The following is a 21,429-nucleotide window of genomic DNA, read 5'->3' on the forward strand; positions in this document are numbered from 1 at the left end:
CACTTCGTTGAGAGAGACTTTTATGTTGACGATGGACTTAAGTCTTTACCTGCAGACGAAGAAGCCATAGACCTTCTCCAAAGGACACAAGGTATGCTTTCTGGGGCTAACCTCAGACTACACAAGATTGCCTCAAATAGTGTTGCTGTTATGAAAGCCTTTCAACCTGGCGATCATGCCACAGGGTTTAAGGACTTAAATCTGGGAATGGACATGCCACCTCTACAGAGAAGTCCGGGCCTACGGTGGGACCTATTAAAGGAGACTTTCAGCTTTCAAGTCAGCTCTGCAGACAAGCCATTTAAAGCAAAAAACTAGAAAAACTAAAGCTCATAGACATCCAATTTATGAAAAAAGTACTTTATTGTTACATAATAAATAATGTATATAATACCATTAAAAAGGAGGGTAGGGAACAGAGAAAAACACCATCCCAGCAACCTACAGATCACTAAATCCAAGTAGATATACAGTATGTACAATCAGAAATTAATTAATTACATTATATCATGATAAATTGTAAAGGTGAGCCCTCAATAGTGAATGACATAAAAAGGACAACAGACGGCAATGCTACCCACGATGCAAGAGTCCTCATGTAAGACACATTATAGTGTAAAGCTCCTATGGCTGAAATGTATACTGTCTAAATCCCGAAGGGATATGGCGTGACCTGATGTCCTAAATATAAGCTAAAAGTCTGCACAGTGTATAAATGCGAGAGACTCACACACTGATGATAGGACCTGAGTTCCTGCGATGGCGTTACCCCGACGCGCGTTTGGGCGTGCCTTCGTCTGGGGGTAATGCCATCACTGTGGAGACCACTATTTAAACCTGCCTCTAGCTAATGGGAACCCTGATGGTATATAATTTCGCTCACCTGAGCCTGTGTGTGGCCGCACTGAGCACGGCAGCCAGAGTTCTGTGATCCCGCCCCCAGTCGTTATGCCGTAACGCGATGGATCACATGATAGTCACCATGTGATGTGTCCGGTTGGCATAGAGACGCACCGGAGGAAGGACACAGAGCGCGGCCCCGCGTCACCGCGCGCGCCATGCTCAGACAAGGAAATGTAACCAAGAGTTGCATAACGTGGGTATGATCAGATGTGTCATATTTAGATATACAGTCAGGTCCATAAATATTGGGACATGGACACAATTGTAACATTTCTGGCTCTATACACCACCACAATGGATGTGAAATGAAACGGACAAGATGTGCTTTACCTGCAGACTGACAGCTGTAATTTGAGGGGATTTACATCCCAATCAGGTGAACGGTGCAGGAATTACAGCAGTTTGCATATGTGCCTCCCACTTGTTAAGGGACCAAAAGTAATGGGACAGAATAATAATCATAAATCAAACTTTCACTTTTTAATACTTGGTTGCAAATCCTTTGCAGTCAATTACAGCCTGAAGTCTGGAACGCATAGACATCACCAGACGCTGGGTCTCATCCCTGGTGATGCTCTGCCCGGCCTCTACTGCAACTGCCTTCAGCTCCTGCTTGTTCTTGGGGCATTTTCCCTTCAGTTTTGTCTTCAGCAAGTGAAATGCTCAATCGGATTCAGGTCCGGGGATTGACTCGGCCATTGCATAACATTCCACTTCTTTCCCTTACAAAACTCTTTGGTTGCTTTTGCAGTATGCTTTGGGTCATTGTCCACCTGCACTGTGAAGAGCCGTCCAATGAGTTCTGAAGCATTTGGCTGAATATGAGCAGATAATATTGTCCGAAACCCTTCAGAATTCATCCTGCTGCTTTTGTCAGCAGTCACATCATCAATAAACACAAGAGAAGCAGTTCCATTGGCAGCCATACATGCCCACGCCATGACACTGCCACCACCATGCTTCACTGATGAGGTGGTATGCTTAGGATCATGAGCAGTTCCTTTCCTGCTCCATACTCTTCTCTTCCCATCACTCCGGTACAAGTTGGTCTTGGTCTCATCTGTCCATAGGATGTTGTTCAGGACTGTGAAGGCTTTTTTAGATGTCGTTTGGCAAACTCTAATCTGTCCTTCCTGTTTGAGGCTCACCAATGGTTTTCATCTTGTGGTGAACCCTCTGTATTCACTCTGGTGAAGTCTTCTCCTGATTGTTGACTTTGACACACATACACCTACCCAGGGCCGCTGATAGGCCAGTACAGCTGGCCCAGTTGTACCGGGCCCGGCTGGCAGGGGGGCCCGGGCTGCCGACTCCCGAGCCATTTTAATTTTTTTGCTGTCAGTGGGCTGGCTCCAGTAACAGCAGGCAGTGTGGGGGCGGCGCTCACTCACTGACGTCACACGCCTGCTCCTCCCACTAGGCGGCGCAGGCGCGTGACGTCAGTGAGTGAGCGCTGCCGCCCGCACTTGTTACTGGAGGGTGGAGGGAGGAGGCAGGAGCTGAATGTAAGGTAGTATTTTAGTAAAGAGATGAGCGCTGTGCCTGTGCTAAAATTAAAGTTACTGTCTGCAGCCTGCACGGCTGCACCGATTTATTAATGTATACTACTGTGAGTGGCGGGGGGGGGATCTATATGGATGACGTCATGACGGCACTGTTATAGGGAGGGCGGGGGATCCGTGGATGGCACTGTTATGGGGGGGGGGGGGTCTGTCATGTGGATGACACTTATGGGGGGGGCCGGGGGGTCTGTGGATGACACTTATGGGGGGGATCTGTGGATGGCACCATTATGGAGGGGGATCTGTGGATGACACTGTTATGGGGGGGATCTGTGGATGACACTGTTATGGGGGGATCTGTGGATGACTGTTATGGGGGGGATCTGTGGATGGCACTGTTATGGAGGGTATCTGTGAATGGCACTGTTATGGAGGGGTATCTGTGGATGACACATAGCATAAGATGCTATATACGGTATGTGTCATCCACAGATCCCCCTCTATAACAGTGCCATCCACAGATCCCCCCATAACAGTGCCATCCACAGATCCCCCCATAACAGTGCCATCCACAGATCCCCTCCATAACAGTACCATCCACAGATCCTCTCCATAACAGTGCCATCCACAGATCCCCTCCATAACAGTGCCATCCACAGATCCCCTCCATAACAGTGCCATCCACAGATCCCCTCCATAACAGTGCCATCCACAGATCCCCTCCATAACAGTGCCATCCACAGATCCCCTCCATAACAGTGCCATCCACAGATCCCCCCATAACAGTGCCATCCACAGATCCCCCCATAACAGTGCCATCCACAGATCCCCTCCATAAAAGTGCCATTCACAGATCCCCTCCATAACAGTGCCATCCACGGATCCCCTCCATAAAAGTGCCATTCACAGATCCCCTCCATAACAGCGCCATCCACAGATCCCCTCCATAACAGCGCCATTCACAGACGACCCCCCAGCGCCATAAATATCACTTGTAGACAAATCTGCATGTTGTTTCAAGGCGGCGTCTGGGGAGGGGCCAAGGGCGGGGCCAGGGGTGTGGCTGAAGGAGGGATCAGGGGGTGGAGCTGAAGGGGGCCCCGTCATGTATGCTGTACGGGGCCCCATGATTTCTATCAGCGGCCCTGCACCTACCTCCTGGAGAGTGTTCTTCATCTGGCCAACTGTTGTGAAGGGGGTTTTCTTCACCAGGGAAAGAATTCTTCGCTCATCCACCACAGTTGTTTTCCGTGGTCTTCCGGGTCTTTTGGTGTTGCTGAGCTCACCGGTGCGTTCCTTCTTTTTAAGAATGTTCCAAACAGTTGTTTTGGCCGCGCCTAATGTTTTTGCTATCTCTCTGATGGGTTTGTTGTGTGTTTTTCAGCCTAATGATGGCTTCACTGATAGTGACCGCTCTTTGGATCTCATCTTGAGAGTTGACAGCAACAGATTCCAAATGCAGATATCAGACTAGAAATGACCTCTGGACCTTGTATCTGCTCATTGCAATTGGGATAATGAGGGGATAACACACGCCTGGCCATGGGACAGCTGAGAAGACAATTGTCCCATTACTTTTGGTCCCTTAACAAGTGGGAGGCACATATGTAACTGCTGTAATTCCTGCACCGTTCACCTGATTTGGATGTAAATCCCCTCAGATTACAGCTGACAGTCTGCAGGTAAAGCACATCTTGTCCGTTCCATTTCACATCCATTGTGGTGGTGTATAGAGCCAGAAATGTTAGAATTGTGTCCATGTCCGAATATTTATGGACCTGACTGTAGATGCAGCGCACAAAAATAAATAGAAAAAGTAAATACACTATTATTACTACCACATTATAAATAGTGTAGATCAATTATAGTTCAATATTTAATAACAGGATGTGTAATACTTCCATATACAATGATACAGCGCATAAAAATAAAATAAATAAATACTTAAATGAGCCCTTTTTGCGGCAAAATTTCATAAATATATACATATAAGGTGAATTGCATTCATAAATAAACAACACAATAAAATGTGACCTAAAAAGTGTAGTTTATAGAGCAAAGTTGTAATAAATAATTAATTAAATATGTGGATTGAAACATAATGAAAAAAAGGGAAAAGAAAAATAAGGGGGCACAAAGTGATAGCCAAAACAATGTGCCAAAAATACAAGGATATCAATGTGAATACAGGGAAAAACTTAGAATGAATAACATAATGACAATATGTCACATGAGTGACGTTGGACATGTATACTAGGAAAAATACATGATTATCTTAGTGAACAGAAATGAGTAAGAGAGTGAAAACAGGTGACACAGATACAAATCGACAAGTAAAAATAAGGGGGAGGGGGACAAAGATTAGGGATGAACGGGAAAGGGTAAAAAGTGTGAACAAAAGTACACAAAAAAATACAAACAATAATTAATAAATACACTAAGGCAGCAGGACCCAAAGGATCCAAGATAACGCATAGCACAAAGATGTGTGTGTGTATGTGTATCGCATCCCAAAGGACACAAGGTATGCTTTCTGGGGCTAACCTCAGACTACACAAGATTGCCTCAAATAGTGTTGCTGCTATGAAAGCCTTTCAACCTGGCGATCATGTCACAGGGTTTAAGGACTTTAATCTGGGAATGGACATGCTACCTCTACAGAGAAGTCTGGGCCTACGGTGGGACTTATTAAAAGACACCTTCGGCTTTTAAGTCAGCTCTGCAGACAAGCCATTTACCAAGCGTGGTCTGTCAGTGGTGAACAGCCTATACGATCCACTGGGATTTGTGGCTCCCATCCCTATACTGTCACGGATGGTGTACAGGAAACAATATGATACAAATAACAAACGATGACTAACTGGATCCACAACTAAGGAACAAAAGGGAGACCCCTGCAATCGACCTGCCGCTCTCCCTTATTGCTCAGCCTATGCGACCACTCTAAAGGTGAATGGGCGCATATCCACGTACCTCGGCTATCTTAACCTAAAGGCCCTACAATAGTGAGGGGACACGACCACCGGCTCCCTACACAGACACGGAGGGAGTCAGGGTCACCTGGATCCAGACAACAGAAAATCATAAATACAAAACAGCACTTATCTGAAGACGACTGTGAACTGAGAACTGGTAGCTGGGAGCTGGGAGCTGAAGACAGCATGCACACTCATTCCAGGAAGTAGTATCAGCCACACCCAACTACCTTATGGGGGAGAATATAAAGGGAGGTAATGAGTCTGACTGCATGACAGCTGAGATAGCCTAACGAGGTGAGGAACAGAAACCAAAACAAAGAAACTCAAGGGGGAGGATCTGAACGGCTCCTGTCAGAACTTCTCAGCTGTCTGCTTGTGACAGTACCCCTCCCTCTAGGAGTGGACTCCGGACACTCAGGGCCCACCTTCTCAGGATGGGAGCTATGGAAAGCCCTGATGAGGCGAGAGGCCTTAATGTCCGTCACTGGGAGCCACATCCTCTCCTCAGGACCATAACCCTCCCAATGAACGAGGTACTGGAGGGAACCGCGGACAAGACGAGAATCCACAATCCTAGAGACCTGAAATTCAAGATTCCCATCAACCATAATCGGAGGAGGAGGCAAAGGTGAGGGTACAATAGGTTGAACATAAGGTTTCAATAAGGACTTATGGAAAACATTATGGATCTTCCAAGTCTGAGGAAGATCAAGACGGTAGGCAACAGGATTGATGACAGACAGGATCTTGTAAGGCCCAATAAACCTAGGACCCAACTTCCAGGAGGGAACCTTCAATTTGATATTCTTGGTAGACAGCCACACCAAATCACCAACATTCAGGTCCGGACCAGGCATACGTCTTTTATCTGCCACACGCTTATATCTCTCACTCATATTCTTTAGATTATCCTGAATATTTTGCCAAATAGATGACAAAGACGAGGAGAATCTGTCCTCATCAGGCAAACCAGAAGAGCCCTCTCCAGAGAAAGTCCCAAACTGCGGATGAAACCCATATGCACCAAAAAATGGTGACTTATCAGAGGACTCCTGACGACGGTTATTTAAAGCAAACTCAGCAAGGGACAAAAAAGAACACCAATCCTCCTGATTCTCCGCCACAAAACAGCGCAGATATGTCTCCAGATTCTGATTGACGCGCTCCGTCTGGCCATTCGACTGCGGATGGAAAGCAGAAGAGAATGACAAGCGAACCCCCAAGCGAGAACAGAAAGCCTTCCAGAATCTGGAAACAAACTGCGTGCCCCTATCAGAGACTATGTCAGAAGGAATCCCATGCAATTTGACAATGTGGTCAACAAATGCCTGCGCCAGCGTCTTAGCATTGGGCAAACCGGGAAAAGGGATAAAGTGCACCATTTTGCTAAAACGGTCCACCACCACCAGAATCACAGACTTCCCCGAGGAACGAGGCAAGTCCGTTATGAAGTCCATGGACAGATGTGTCCAAGGACGGGAAGGAATGGGCAAAGGAAGGAGAGGACCTGATGGCCGTGAGTGAGGGACCTTGGCACGAGCGCAAGTCTCGCAAGCTGCCACAAAACCCTCAACCGACTTACGAAGCGCAGGCCACCAGAATCTCCGAGCAATGAGATCCAGTGTGGCTCTTGTCCCCGGGTGCCCAGCAAGGACCGTATCATGGTGTTCTTTAAAAATCTTGTGTCTCAAAGCGAGAGGCACAAACAACCTCCCAGGAGGACAAAGATCAGGAGCTTCTGACTGGGCTGCCTGCACCTCTGCCTCCAATTCAGGAAAAAGAGCAGAGACCACCACACCTTCAGCTAAAATGGGACCCGGGTCTTCAAAATTCCCACCTCCCGGAAAACAACGTGACAGGGCATCTGCCTTCACATTCTTAACCCCAGGGTGGAACGTAACAACAAAATTAAACCTTGAAAAGAACAAAGACCATCTGGCCTGTCTCGGGTTCAGACGCTTGGCTGACTCCAAATAGGCCAGATTTTTATGGTCAGTAAACACGGTAATAGGGTGTCTGGCTCCCTCTAGCCAATGGCGCCATTCCTCAAAAGCCAACTTGATGGCCAACAATTCCCTATCTCCCACATCATAATTTCTCTCTGCGGAGGAGAGCTTCTTTGAGAAAAAGGCACACGGTTGCCATTTGGCAGGAGAGGAACCCTGAGACAAGACCGCACCCACCCCTACCTCAGAAGCATCAACCTCAACTATGAAGGGTAACGTAATATCAGGTTGTAGCAGGATGGGAGCGGAAGCAAAACTCTCCTTGATATTAGAAAAGGCCTTACGCGCCTCTACCGACCAGGAAGAAAAGTCTACCCCCTTCTTGGTCATATCCGTGAGTGGTTTAACAACAGAGGAATAATTCAAAATAAATTTCCTGTAATAATTGGCAAAGCCCAAAAAACGCATCAGCGCCTTCTGATTCTCAGGAAGCTCCCACTCAAGCACAGCGCGGACCTTCTCGGGGTCCATGCGAAAACCAGAAGCGGAGACAAGAAACCCCAGAAATTGGACCTCCGGAACCGCAAACACACACTTTTCCAGTTTCGCGTATAATTTATTCTCCCGCAGGATGAGCAAGACCTGACGTAAGTGTTCCTTATGAGTCTTGAAATCAGGAGAAAAAATCAAAATGTCATCCAAATACACTAATACAAATTTTCCCATTAAATGATAAAAAATGCTGTTCACGAAATGCTGAAAAACGGCTGGGGCATTCATCAAACCAAAAGGCATAACTAAATTCTCAAAATGGCCCTCAGGGGTATTGAAAGCCGTCTTCCATTCGTCTCCTTCTCTGACCCTGACCAGGTTGTATGCCCCTCTTAGGTCTAATTTGGAAAAGACTTTCGCCCCAACAACCTGGTTAAACAGGTCCGGGATCAGAGGAAGCGGATAAGGGTCACGAATAGTGATACTGTTCAGCTCCCTGAAATCCAGACAAGGTCTTAAAGAACCATCTTTTTTCTTAACAAAGAAAAAACCAGCGGCAACGGGTGACTTCGAGGGTCGTATGTGTCCTTTTCTCAGACTCTCAGAGATATAAGCCCGCATAGCGACCCTTTCAGGTTGGGAGAGATTGTATAAACGAGATTTAGGCAGTTTGGCGCCTGGGATGAGATTAATAGGGCAATCATACTCCCTGTGCGGGGGCAAATCCTGAACTCCACTCTCAGAGAAGACATCCAAAAATTCAGAGAGGAAAGGTGGTACAGTCTTAGTAGAAACCTCAGAAACAGATGTCATGAGGCAATTCTCTCTGCAAAAGTTACTCCAACCATTTATTTGCCTCGCTTGCCAATCAATGGTGGGGTTATGTTTAGTGAGCCAGGGTAGCCCCAACACTAGAGGAGTAGGCAAACCGCTAAGGACGAAACATGACACATCCTCAACATGAGCATCACTCACAATTAAACGGATATTGTGAACTATGCCCTTTAATGATTTCTGAGAAAGTGGAGCTGAATCAATAGCAAAAACAGGAATATCCTTTCCCAAAGTGCATACCTGGAAACCATGAGTTATTGCAAATTGATTATCAATGAGATTGACAGCTGCTCCACTATCCACAAAAATCTCACAAAAAATGCTCTTGCTCTCTAGCGCCACCCTAGCAGGCAGGACAAAACGGGAACTACAAGCAAAAGACAATTCTTCAATTTCCGCATCAACCCTGCCAATAGTAACAGACGGAATATTCTTAAAAGATTTCTTCCTTTTTGTCTCTTTATTACTCCCAGAAAACTGCCTGAATCTCCTAGAGGGACAAACATTTGCCAGATGATTTATACCTCCACAACAAAAACAAACCCTCCCATGCGGGCTGAATCTTCTATTGTCAGAGGCAATCAACCCCAGCTGCATGGGCTCCTGCTCAGAAGGGGCTGACAGCGACTGAGAACCCTGTGCACAGAATGAGACCGCTGCACTGTCCTGGGACTGAGTATGACAAGAAGGAGAAATCTCTCCTCTTTCTCTAAGACGCCTGTCAATACGAACAGCCTGAGACATAGCAGAATTCAAGGAGGTAGGTCTTTCATGAAAGGCAAATGCATCTTTCAATCCCTCAGAAAGACCATAGCAAAATTGACTTCGGAGTGCAGCATCATTCCAACCCGTATCTGCTGCCCATCTCCGAAATTCTGAGCAGTATATCTCTGCGGATTGTTTACCCTGGCATAACAGACATAGTCTAGACTCAGCCAGAGCAATACGATCCGGATCATCATATATCTGACCCAGGGCTAAAAAGAATTCATCCACTGAACGGAGGGGTTGTGCCCCCTCCGGCAGCGAAAAGGCCCAGGACTGAGCATTACCCCTGAGCAGCGATATAATGATGCCCACCCTTCGTTCTTCATCACCGGAAGAATGGGGAAGAAGGCGAAAATGGAGTTTGCAAGCCTCTCTAAAACGTACAAAATTCTCACTACCCCCGGAAAACGTATCCGGGAGCGAAATCTTAGGCTCAGAACAAACTCCATGAACGCAAGCTGAACCGGTCACTTGAAACTGAGAAAAAGTCTCACGGAGATCAGCTACCTCCAAAGCAAGACCCTGAAAGCGTTCAGCCAAAAGTGAAACCGGATCCATGCTTGAGACGGTTTTGGTGGCTGATAATGTCACGGATGGTGTACAGGAAACAAGATGATACAAATAACAAATGATGACTCACTGGATCCACAACTAAGGAACATAAAGGGAGACCCCTGCAATCGACCTGCCGCTCTCCCTTATTGCTCAGCCTATGCGACCACTCTAAAGGTGAATGGGCGCATATCCACGTACCTCGGCTATCTTAACCTAAAGGCCCTACAATAGTGAGGGGACACGACCACCGGCTCCCTACACAGACACGGAGGGAGTCAGGGTCACCTGGATCCAGACAACAGAAAATCATAAATACAAAACAGCACTTATCTGAAGACGACTGTGAACTGAGAACTGGTAGCTGGGAGCTGGGAGCTGGGAGCTGAAGACAGCATGCACACTCATTCCAGGAAGTAGTATCAGCCACACCCAACTACCTTATGGGGGAGAATATAAAGGGAGGTAATGAGTCTGACTGCATGACAGCTGAGATAGCCTAACGAGGTGAGGAACAGAAACCAAAACAAAGAAACTCAAGGGGGAGGATCTGAACGGTTCCTGTCAGAGCTTCTCAGCTGTCTGCTTGTGACATATACAAGGTAAAGCCTTACTTAGCTCTCAGAGTCCGTTAAAGATTGGGACGCTCCACTGCCATCAGACAAGCTCTCAAAATGGGAGTCCTGGAAGAAAATGTACATGCCTTAGATCAGGGGCGTTGCTAGGGTCTCAAAAGATCCGGGGCACAAGCCCCAATAAATATGTTGCCCCCCCGCACTGTACTTGCTATACAGCAGCACTTACCTGTCACGTCCAGGGCCTCCAGGTGACGTCTCCTCTCTGTCATCATCTTCTCTCTCATCATCTTCTCCACTCGGTCTGGACAACTTCTCTCAGCCGCCTCGTCTCTGCAGAGTGTGACACACAGACATCTTAGCTTCCTCACATTCTATCCCCCAACTGGAGTCCCCACAGTGTTATCCTGCTGCTTTATGTACTCCCCCCCCCCAGGGGTGTAGCTATAGGGGGTGCAGAGGTAGCAGCCGCTACCGGGCCCAGGGGCCTGAAGGGGCCCAAAGACACTTCTGCCGCATAAGAAGACACACAAAGCACTGAGGGAAGGGGGGCCCAAGCTGAACTCTTGCACCGGAGCCCATGATCCTTTAGTTACGCCCCTGCCCCCCCCTCCCAATACCCCCAAATACTATCCTGAAGATACATTACTGCCCCCCATAGTAATAGTGCTCCTCATAGTCCCACCAATAGTAATTCCCTTCTAGAATGCCCTCATTAGTAACACTGCCCCAACTGTGATAATGCTCCTCAACAATGCCCCCATTATTAGAAGAGCCCTCCCATATTAATAATACCCTCACAGAGCCCCCCAGTAGAAATAAGGCCCCCTATTGTTCCCCCAGTGGTAATAAATCTCCCTACAGACCCCTCAGTAGTAATAAGACCCCCATAGTGCGCTTAGTAAAAAAAAGGCGGAAAAAAAAGATGGTTTGCATCTTTCTCTCAAAGGAACAAATGTACTTAGTGAACAACTCCAAGAATTTGCGAAAGAGTATTTAAACTAGGAAGGAGGGGCAAAAGAGTGAAAATAAAAGAGTCCAATTGCCCCCCGAAACAATGCCAGAACAGGTCAGAAGCACAGAGGTTAAGAAATGATAAGCTCAGAGTCCTGTCTACAAATGCTCGCAGTTTAGGTAAAAAAATTAATGAACTTGGGTCAATAATGGCATCTGAGAATGTAGATTTAGTGGCTGTTACGGAGACATGGTTTAATGAAAGAAATGACTGGGACATAACCATACCAGGGTACTCTTTATACAGAAGAGACAGAGAAGGCAAGAAAGGAGGAGGAGTGGCCCTGTATGTGAAAGATAGCATTAAATCTAACCTAATACAAGTTGGTGAGGCCAACATAGAGTCAGTTTGGGTTACGTTGCAGTTTGCTAACCATGCAGTAACTCGTGTAGGTGTGATATATAGACCACCTGGTCAAGTTAAAGAACTAGATGATCTACTAGTTGAAGAAATAGCTAAAATGACAATGAAAGGAGAAGTTATCATTATGGGAGATTTCAATCTTCCAGATATAAACTGGAAAACCAAAATAGCAAGTTCTACCAGGAGTACAGATATTCTAAATTCCCTACTGGGGTTATCTCTACAACAAGTGGTTGAGGAGCCAACCCGGAGGGAGGCCATTTTGGATTTGGTATTCACAAACGGGGATTCGGTATATGATGTCATTGTAGGCGAAACCTTGGGATCTAGTGATGACCAGTCAGTGTGGTTTAATATAAGAACTGTGAAAGAGTCCCACCACACAAAAACAAAAGTTTTAGATTTTAGAAAAACAGACTTTTCAAAAATGAAATTAGTCATAAATGAGTCCTTATCAGACTGGAACGGATTACATGGAGTCCAGGAGAAATGGGACTACTTAAAAGGTGCATTATTGAAGGCAACAGAAAATTGCATTAGACTTGTCAGTAAAAGCAAAAAAAGGAAGAGACCACTGTGGTACTCAGCAGAAGTGGCCAAAATCATTAAAAATAAAAAGCTAGCATTTTGTAATTATAAAAAAACCCAGAGCAATGAAGATAAGGAAATCTACAAGATTAGGCAGAGAGAGGCCAAGCAAGTTATAAGAACTTCTAAAGCGCAGGCAGAAGAAAAACTAGCTCAGTCTATGAAAAAAGGGGATAAGACATTCTTCAGATATATAAATGAAAAAAGGAAATTAAAACAAGGAATAACTAAATTAAAAACAAAGGACGGAAGGTATGTAGAAGAGAATAAAGGGCTAGCCGACTGCCTTAATGAATACTTCTGTTCAGTTTTTACAAAAGAAAAAGGAGAAGGACCTCCACTAGAAAGGATGACTAATAAATCGTTTGATGCATGTGTCTTTACAGAGGAAGATGTTCTAAGTTTGCTGTCTAAGGTGAAGACAAATAAGTCACAGGGGCCTGATGAGATACACCCAAAATTATTAAAAGAGCTTAGTGGTGAGCTGGCAAAACCGTTAACAGATTTATTTAACCAATCATTAGTAACAGGAGTCGTCCCGGAAGATTGGAAATTGGCAAATGTCGTGCCCATTCACAAGAAAGGTAGTAGGGAGGAATCGAGCAACTATAGACCAGTGAGTCTGACATCAATAGTAGGCAAATTAATGGAAACCCTATTAAAGGATAGGATTGTGGAACATCTAAAATCCCATGGATTGCAAGATGAAAAACAACATGGGTTTACTTCAGGGAGATCATGTCAAACAAATCTTATAGATTTTTTTGACTGGGTGAATAAAATAATAGACGGTGGAGGTGCAGTAGACATCGCATATCTAGATTTTAGTAAGGCTTTTGACACTGTCCCACATAGAAGACTTATCAATAAACTGCAGTCATTGAGCATGGACTCCCATATTGTTGAGTGGATTAGGCAGTGGCTGAGTGACAGACAACAGAGGGTTGTAGTCAATGGAGAACATTCAAAACAAGGTAATGTTACCAGTGGGGTTCCACAGGGATCTGTACTGGGACCGATTTTGTTTAATATCTTCATAAGTGATATTGCAAAAGGCCTCGCTGGTAAGGTTTGTCTTTTTGCTGATGACACAAAGATATGTAACAGGGTTGATGTTCCTGGAGGGAAACGCCAAATGGAAAAGGATTTAGGAAAACTAGAAGAATGGTCAGAACTCTGGAAACTGAAATTTAATGTGGATAAGTGCAAGATAATGCACCTGGGGCGTAAAAACCCAAGGGCAGAATATAGAATATTTGACACAGTCCTGACCTCAGTATCTGAGGAAAGGGATTTAGGAGTAATTATTTCAGAAGACTTAAAGGTGGGAAGACAATGTAATAGAGCAGCACGAAATGCCAGCAGAATGCTTGGATGTATAGGGAGAGGTATAAGCAGTAGAAAGAGTGAAGTGCTTATGCCGCTGTACAGAACACTGGTGAGACCTCACTTGGAGTATTGTGCGCAGTACTGGAGGCCATATCTCCAGAAGGATATAGATACTCTAGAGAGAGTTCAGAGAAGAGCTACTAAACTAGTACATGGATTGCAGGATAAAACTTACCAGGAAAGGTTAAAGGACCTTAACATGTATAGCTTGGAAGAAAGACGAGACAGAGGGGATATGATAGAAACTTTTAAATACATAAATGGAATCAACTCGGTAAAGGAGGAGAGAAGATTTAAAAGAAGAAAAACTACCACAAGAGGGCACAGTTTTAAATTAGAGGGGCAAAGGTTTAAAAGTAATATCAGGAAGTATTACTTTACTGAGAGAGTAGTGGATGCATGGAATAGCCTTCCTGCAGAAGTGGTAGCTGCAAATACAGTGAAGGGGTTTAAGCATGCATGGGATAGGCATAAGGCTATCCTTCATATAAGATAGGGCCAGGGGCTATCCATAGTACTCAGTATATTGGGCAGACTAGATGGGCCGAATGGTTCTTATCTGCCGACACATTCTATGTTTCTATGTTTCTATCTATAAGACCCTCCTATAGAGCCCCCAGTAGTAATAAGACCGCCTATAATGTCCCCTGGATCTGCAGTGCCCCCTGCAGTTATACCCCTCTCTCCACCATACAGTCCCATGTAAATAACATCACCTCCAATGCACAGTCCCATGTAAATAACATCAGCCGCCTCCAACGCACAGTCCCATGTAAACATCACCCCCTAAGGCTACTTTCACACTTGAGTTCGTGCGGATCCGTCCTGTACTTACAAACGAATGCATCCGTTCAGGACCGATTCGTTTGTATTAGATTTGAATTTCTAAGTCCCAATACGGATCCGTCCTGACTTACATTGAAAGTCAATGGCGGACGGATCCGTTTACAATTGCACCATTTTGTGTCAATGCAAAGGGATCCGTCCCCATTTACTTACATTTTAAGTCAGGACGGATCCGTTTGGCTCCGCAAGGCCATGCGGACACAAAAACGCTGCTTGCAGCATTTGGGGTCCGCCTCCAAAACGGAACGGGGGGCCGTACGGAGCCGAACGAATGCATTCTGAATGGATCCACATCCATTCAGAATGCATTGGGGTTAAACTGATGCATATGGGGCTGCTTGTGAGAGCCTTGAAACAGATCTCACAAGCGGATCCCCAAACCCAAGTGTGAACGTAGCCTAAACATTAAGTCCCATGTACATAAACATCATTCCCCCCACCATCCACTTTTAACATACAGTCCCATGTAAATAACATCACTCCCTCCCCCAACCACCTCAAGCACACAGTTCCATGTCAATAACATCCCTCCCTTTAGCCCTAACATACATCCCAGTTAAATAAATACAACTCCCAGCATTGCTCTGCCTCTCCCTTCACTTACCTCTCCTCATGTACAGACATCACCATTAGGCTCCTTCTCCTCTTGACTCTGGTCCAATCCTGCACTGGTCACATAATGGTGACATCATCCAGGTCATCCTATCACAGCCTGTTTTGCTGATCACATGACCTGTGATGTCACCACAGGTCCTTCATCTCTTCCCAGTGTATTAGATTCAATTGTATTGCCGTTCTGTGTACGGCAATACAGTTGTATCTAGCAGGCAGGCAGGACATTCGGGGCCTGGGACAAGACATCCGGGGCCCAGGCCCCGAATGTTTTAACCTAGCGGCGCTCCTGCCTTAGATGGAATCCATATACCACGCTGCTACACCTCAGCTTTCCTTGCTACGAGCCGGAGAAAAGAGCTGTAGAAATCGCAGATTTCATATTACGCGAGCTAGACATTCAGTAAGATGACACCAAGTTCTACACAGACAGTAAGGTTGTTCTGGGCTACATATACAACCAGACTAAACGTGTCTATGTCTACGTCAGCAACCGTGTAGAAAGAATCAGGAAATCATCTAAACCTGAACAATGGCATTGTGTCCCATCTGAAACTAATCCTGCGGACCATGCTACTAGGCCGGTGTCTGCAAGCGTATTTGCTAATTCTTCCTGGTTAACAGGTCCTGAATTCCTGCTGAATCACACAGAAGAGACCATAGCTGACGTCTTCGGTCTTCTAGAACCTGACAAAGATCCAGAGAACCCAACTATCCTTACCCCAGCTATCCGTTCCTGTTCCACCTGCAATCTTTAAAGACGGAAATCTCTGCTTTGATCAATGGAAGCGAGTACAGAACCTTGCCAACCGCTTCTGGAATCGTTGGACGATGGAGTATCTTTCCACTCTGCAAGGACGCAGGAAATGGCAACGACAGTGCCCTAACATAAAAGTTGGAGATCTCGTTCTGCTCAAGGACCAGCAAGCCGAAAGAATCGAGTGGCCTATGGGACTTATTGTAAAGAGTGTTCCTAGTGATGACGGTACGCAAGGTGGAGGTGAAAGTTGCAAGACAAGGGACTATAAAGACTTTCATCAGGGCTATCACGGAACTTGTTCTGCTCTTGCCCTTTGGAGAATGAACTTATTGCCTAGGCTGCTGAATCCTACTTGAAACTTCAAGCAAGAAGTGTTTGAACTTTGATTCACTTGAAGCCTTACAAGCCTTTATGTTTTTCAGGTCCTCGGACATCAAGCAAATTGCACTGTTGTTTATTTGCAATTATATGACTGCCGTTATGGTTTAAATAGTGACATTTTCAATGCCAGACGGGGAGTGTGCTGCTACGCAGTTAAAATCTATATCGTTTAATTCATATAATATTCTATATTTGGTCATATGCTCCCATCTAGTGGCCGTTTTTGGTAATGCGCTTGTTTTTCTGTTCCTGATATCTGTCATTCATTTCATTCCTCTACCCCTTCATTGCTCCACCTGTGACGGTATCATCTGTGTCACCGTCTAGTATTCCCTTCTTCCCATGTAATAGCACAGCTAATAATCCAAAGAGCAATAAATCGCTATTATCGCTGGTATCGCCGGTATCCCTATTATCGCCAGTATCGCTGGTATCGCCCTATAAGTCCATATGATAGAAACTTTTAAATACATAAAGGGAATCAACTCGGTAAAGGAAGAGAGCATATTTAAAAGAAGAAAAACTACCACAAGAGGACACAGTTTTAAATTAGAGGGGCAAAGGTTTAAAAGTAATATAAGGAAGTATTACTTTACTGAGAGAGTAGTGGATGCATGGAATAGCCTTCCTGCAGAAGTGGTAGCTGCAAATACAGTGAAGGGGTTTAAGCATGCATGGGATAGGCACAAGGCCATCCTTCATATAAGATAGGGCCGGGGGCTATCCATAGTACTCAGTATATTGGGCAGACTAGATGGGCCAAATGGTTCTTATCTGCCGACACATTCTAGGTTTCTATGTTTCTATGAGCCAAAGCTGAATGCTGGAAAACGTTTACTGGAAGCACCCAGGCACTCAAACATACCATTTCTTTTATCCCCTGCTCCCATGAAAGGGAGACACCCACAAATAACATACATTAACCCATAACACAAAGGTTACAACCCACATAACATCCTCCCTTCTGCCCGTGATATAATTATGGTACACAATGGTTAACATAATTATCCCAGGCAGGACAATACACAATGTCCTCTGTCCTGGAGACAACCGAGGTGTAATTCTATTATCTCTCAGGACAAAGGGAAATCGCCAATACACACGGGAAGACAATAGGACAGACATCACTTACTCAAATACACAATGTCCCACCCTTACAATAAACATAGACATTTAACACATCGCAAAATGGCACGAATTAGACCAGGAATTCAAAAGTTAGTAAAAGTCTCTTTGGCCTGGCTGTACTCATGGCTTTTCTGTCCAAAACCGGTTCTACACAGTCTTTTGTCCTGGAGACAATTGAGAAGTGATCCACTTATCTTCCAAGGAAAGAGGCAAGACTCCATTAGCCACATGGTAGCAAAAGACAGCAAAATACATGAACTTATATAACTATGCAGCTATTGCATAAAACCGGTGAATTCAACATGGGACCGTAATCACACGGTAAGAGGCTGGCAAGTAGTCCTCTCCAAGTACTCGTGGCAAACTCACAAGAGGAGAGTTTGTTACACCACCACTTCCTGTTTCTCCATACTGCTCCAGGCATTGAACAGGTACACATGTACTCTCATGTAAGCTTACAAAAGCATCATCTTTTGACCGCACAATACCAGAATCCATCTGTTCTGCTGTACTCTGTTATCTGGCTTACAGAATAAAGCAACTTACACGGATAAACTCAGTGTTGGTGAGTTCAGCTATCTGATAAGGATTGTCCGCAGTGATTATATCTGCTCATCCAGGCCAGGCCTAGAGGTCTCACTAGGGATAAATCGCTATTACAACAATCTGAGTCAGAATAGCTCCCTTTCCATGTGGTGGACTCTGCAGATTTCAGAGAACTGATGGCTTGTGCCGAGCCGAGGTGGAGAGTTCCAAGCCGTCATTACTTCTCTAAAAAGGCTATACCAACCCTGCACACGTATATACAGCAGAAGGTGGACTCTTCAGCTTGTCGGTGTTTGGCACAGTTAACGGCAGCGCCGATGTGTGGAGCGGTAACTATGGTCAAGGACAATATCTATCCTTTACGGCCCACTAGGTAAATGTGGTTCCTTCCCAGCCACACCAGCAACTTGGCCAGGTAATGGAACTGCTGCCTCCGCCTCCTCATCCTCCACCTTGTCCTCACTCTTCAGTGCAGGCAGAATTCGGAGTGCTCCTACAGCATACCACCTGTGCAGGGCATGGCTGTGTCCCGCTGTTCTGCATCTGGCCAGCCTGGGCAAACAGAGTCATAACAGGGAGGAGCTGCTTCATGTCCATCATTAAGAAATCGAAACCTGGCTGTCTCCTCGCCAACTGAAGATCATAACCATGGTCACGATAACGGAAAGAACAATGTGTCAGCCCTGCATCAAGGAGGACTGACCCATGCGCCCTGCATGAAGCACGTCTTTAATCTGGTTGTAAAGCGGCTCCTGAAGTCTTCCACCCAACTGCAAGACATCTTGAAAATGGCTAGGAAACTGTGCATGCAATTCAGCCACTCTTACACTGCAAAGCACAACCTTCTTGAGCTGCAAAGGCAGAATGGCGTTCCCCAACATCGCCTGATATGCGATGTTTCTGCAACGGACCCACTACATACGCCTGGGGAATCCCTTACACCTAAAGAGGTATTTACGATTATATGTCCCTCTGTTAGAGTAAGTTATCATGACGCCAGCTGCGGTGAAGCAGCGGAAGCACAAGGCTCCCTTTTTAGTGATGGTATTGGTACCCAGATGTAGGAAGGCAAGAGTGGTGTTAAATAGGCCACAATATCCCTGGAGATGTTGTGTAGCACGTGTCATGGTGCTCCTACCTTTGGATACGGTTGGATCCCAGACGTGGTATGGTCCGAAGCAGTGCAAAAGGGGGTTGGTATCTTTGATAGAGTAGAATAAAGTTGAGTCCAGACTTGGTAAACGGTTGAACAATTGCTTTACTGATAAACAATAATCCATACAGTTTCCAGACTTTATCTTGGTTTCCAATAGGTTTCAGCAGGCAAATGCCAGACAAATACTCTCTCTGCAAAACAAACTCCTCTCTGCTGCATCCTTAGGGAGTAGCTCTCTCAGCTCAGCTATGTTAGAAGTAGTAGTCTGTCTCTTGCTGTAGGCAATCCTTGGAACTTCTTGTCCTGGCTTTGAGTACCTCAAGCTCTGGCTTTAGCTTGGATTCAGGCAATGCAAGCCCAGGGGGAGGGGGGGGACATGCAACCAAAATGCACAACCTCTAGTGATAAAGTTGGCTAGGACAGACCAGCTCATCCAGGAGGGACGAGGCCTACCTCCTTCCCCTTACAGGGGTAAACTGAAACTCTCCCTGTCTAGCTAACTCCTCTCTTTCTCCCTCTAGAGGGAGAATGGCCAATCCAGTCCATTCCCCGTAACTATCACTGCCAAGTGTTGCTGCCACCTTGTGGTAGACCAGGCAAATTACATGAACATTCAAAAGTTATAGGAATAAATATGCACAGTGTGAAGGACATGATACAAATGCAATTGATGACATGAATTAGCACATAGGAGACTGTAGCAAGGTGCCAAAAGGAGTGGTAATGGCACTCCGGGACATTACATTTCCACCCGTTGGAACTCCACCCTCCACATGTTGGACAGACTATATGAGCAAAGAAAGGCTGTAAACAATTTCTTGATGTTGCAGGCGGACAGGAGCACTCCTCTGTGTAACTTTGATGTTAGCCATGCTTGACACCTGCCATTTGCTCAGGCTCTTTGCGGAGGCCACTTTATTTGTCAGTCGCCAGGACTAGGGCTGGCTAGGGGACCATGCATTCATTTATTTTCGCAAGGGTTTATTTAACAGAGGCAAAGCATGAAGATGCAATGGAGGTAGCGATAGGAAGGGGCCAAACCCTAAGCTCATGGATATGTCTATACATCTGCACATGGTGCCGTAATTCAGAAGGAACAAACAACTTCCCCGGAGGACAGGAATCCGGTGCATCTCCCTGGGCCTTCAACAGCTCTGCCTCAAGGTCGGGATAAAGGATGGATATTTCTGTTGCATATCATTGTAGTGCACCTTTCGTAGTGATTTATGCATCAACTTCCACAATGAATGGCTGAGACACATCAGGTTGCACCAGTATAGGGGCCGAAGCAAAACATTCCTTCACAGCTGAAAAGGCTTGTAATGCCGCATCAGACCAGACTGAGAGATCTGAACTTTTCCTAGTCATGTCCGTTAAAGGTTTAACAACAGTCGAGTAGTCGGTTTAACAAAAATCGCATAAGCACTTTCAGATTTTCAGGTCGATCCCAGTCCAACACAGCACAGACTTCTTCAGGATCCATACGAAAACCTGATGATGAGAGTACGTAACCCAGGAATTGCACTTCCGGAACTGCAAATACACACTTCTCCATCTTCGCATACAGTATATTTTCTCTTAGGATCTGTAACACTGGTCTCACGTGATCCTGATGCGTCTCCATGTCAGGAGAATAAATTAGAATATCATCCAGATACACCACCACAAACCTGCCCACCAGATGATGAATGATGCCATTGATGAAATGTTGAAAAACTGCAGGGGCATTGGTAAACCCAAAAGGCATGACCATATTCTCAAAATTACCTTCAGGGGTATTAAAGGCCGTCTTCCATTCGTCCCCCTCCTTGATCCTTACCAGATAATATGCCCCCCTCAAGTCCAACTTAGAGAACACCTTGACACCGACTATCTGAATGAACAAATCCAGGATCAACGGAAGGGGATAAGGATCACGGACAGTAATGAGATTAAGCTCACGGAAGTCCAAACATGGCCTAAGAGTTCCGTCCTTTTTCTTAACAAAGAAGAACCCTGCATCCACTGGGAATTTGGATGGTCTGATATGACCTTTAGCCAAACTCTCGGTGATATATTCTCGCATGGCAGCTCTTTTGGGTTCAGAAAGATTATA

Source organism: Bufo bufo, chromosome 9 (genome assembly GCF_905171765.1).
Source record: "Bufo bufo chromosome 9, aBufBuf1.1, whole genome shotgun sequence".
Taxonomy (NCBI): Eukaryota; Metazoa; Chordata; class Amphibia; order Anura; family Bufonidae; genus Bufo; species Bufo bufo.